Source organism: Ornithodoros turicata, chromosome 1 (genome assembly GCF_037126465.1).
Source record: "Ornithodoros turicata isolate Travis chromosome 1, ASM3712646v1, whole genome shotgun sequence".
Taxonomy (NCBI): domain Eukaryota; kingdom Metazoa; phylum Arthropoda; class Arachnida; order Ixodida; family Argasidae; genus Ornithodoros; species Ornithodoros turicata.
Window position 1 is genome coordinate 145,522,386 of NC_088201.1, and position 2,173 is coordinate 145,524,558.

The 2,173-nt window shown below is 44.8% G+C and overlaps 1 long non-coding RNA gene across 1 annotated transcript; it reads right to left on the reverse strand.

The window, feature by feature from the left end:
* Positions 1-279: 279 nt before the first annotated feature.
* Positions 280-1,791, reverse strand: LOC135370550 (uncharacterized). The gene is made up of 5 exons (XR_010415372.1): positions 1,744-1,791; positions 1,639-1,674; positions 655-711; positions 464-514; positions 280-344 (listed from the first exon to the last, which is right to left on the reverse strand). It is a non-coding gene; the product is annotated as an uncharacterized LOC135370550 (long non-coding RNA).
* Between the last annotated feature and the right edge of the window lie 382 nt (positions 1,792-2,173).

Here is a 2,173-nt window from a genome sequence, read left to right on the forward strand (position 1 = left end):
AAAAACTGGGCACAAACACGTTATTTCGTTGGATGCCAAGGATGATTTTCCTATGGTGGAATGCAATGTAAACGTGGAAGAGTGCACTGAAAATCTAGACTGACTCACCACTCAGGTCTACGTCTGCGCCTTCTCCCACTTGACTGTTGGCAATGGTGTCCCTTGGCAGCCCATCTTAGAGGGGGACACATGCATGTGTTACAAAACATTAGTTGTTGATGGAACACACACAGGTACAAGTACATTCGTGCACAAGTACTGGGAAAACTTACATTGCACTGGAGACCGAGCTTCCTGGCTGCTTCCATGACTCGTGTATGGTGACCGGGCGCGAGGGCTTTGCACTGTTGGAAATGGAAGTACAATTTATAATTTTGGGCAATAAAATCCATCAATCATGTTTGTACATGCCACGAGCTGCGCGAACAGATTTTCCATGTATTTTTTAAACCAGGGAACTTACAGTGATCTATGGATGGCACATCCTTACTGCTGCATGAGCGACCTTGGGATCCTTATCAGGACAGAAACAAAATAACCTTGCAGGTCATAAACTCACATCAATGAAAAATTCCTCATGCGTGTTCCCACAAGCAACCATATGAAACTGCTTTCTTTCCTATGGAGCAGAAATAGTAGAAACAAAAAACGTACGGTGCACTGGAGATGGTGTATCCTGGCTACTGCATGAGGAACCTTGAGATCCTTCTGCTGTCAGAAATAAAAATGATGTCACACTTTGCAAGTTCAGTCCACCATGAAGACTTCTTCATGATGACTTCTCGCCGATTCTCGTTAGCGGATTTCGTGAGTGCGAAGGGCAACAAGTGGCGTCTCCGTTAGCTCGCAAAGGCTTTGTCACCAAATACCGCATCGTTTACCTAAATACACATAATGGTCGAGGCCACGTCATAGCGTCCGAAAAAATGCATTTTATCGTGGCAGTGCTACTGGTGGCATAAGGATACGCCACACGTTGCACCTGTTTATGATCAAACGAGTAAAATGGCGGAAGAGCACGACGTCATGTATATAATATCGTTCTAAGTAAAATGCGGCTGCATGTATTCTGGTTATTTTATTTTATTATTTTATTGATTTCTTTTGCCATCACCATCTGAACTGCACAAGTGGCACATGGTTACACGGGGCACGGCGTGGGCCTGAGGGATTGTGCCGCGAAAGGAGGAGGATAGCAGCAGAAAGAGGGGGGGGGGGTGACGGACCGGGCCGCCGCACCGGGTGCAGCTGGCCCTAGTGACGCCACTGTCTGTAAGGGATGACTAGAGTGGACTACAAATGTTCAGGTGAAACACAAGAGACAAAAAAATGTTATGAATTACTGAAAAGCTAAGTGTGCCTGCACTGAAAGCCCAGCTGCCAATGTGATGCGACTAATATTAATGAACATAAACCTGCACAGTTAGGATTCCAGTATCAGGCCTAGCAGATCCAGTGCTTTCCGGGAATTATTTGGATTTCATCACGCAAGTCTCCTTGAAACATGACCATGTCAGGATGTGCAACAAGTCATTACATCGGAATCTCAGTTCACGGTCTTCGCAAAAAAGAAAAGAAAACGGTACCAAATTTGCCCCAAAATTCGCAACTCTGAGCAGTAATTCCTCAAGCCCTCACCTGAAGGAGGTGTTGGAACTTCAATGACACTTTTTGCTGAAAAGATCGAAACCAAACAGACAACGTTGTGAGTAAGAACTTGGTGTTAATAAATGTGAGGCTCACGTGGCGGTGGCAGCTGCATTCTCTTTTTTGCTGGCTGGTACACTTCAGCTGGAAGAAGAAAATTTTGTGTAGCACCGTACCAATGCAAGTTTCCGTGGGTACCTTCTTCCTCCTCATCCTCACTTGTCTCTGTGTCCAAGTGGGAGGTGTACTCCGCGTCACGAAGGTTTTTTTTTTTTTTTGCTTTTCTGTAGCTGTCTGTTGCACACGAGAAACATACGTCAGTATCAAATAACATCTCGGCCGTTTACTTATATGGCCAGTAAAGAACCAAGTACATCTCATTTACTTCATACAAAGACTAATGCAATACTATCTAATTGGCTTTCTTTGTGCCGAACAGTTGGTACTGAAACGGCACATGAATAAATACGCTGAGATTATACACTCACTAAAAGTTGCCATGACAACACAGGTGTACGGCACCCAA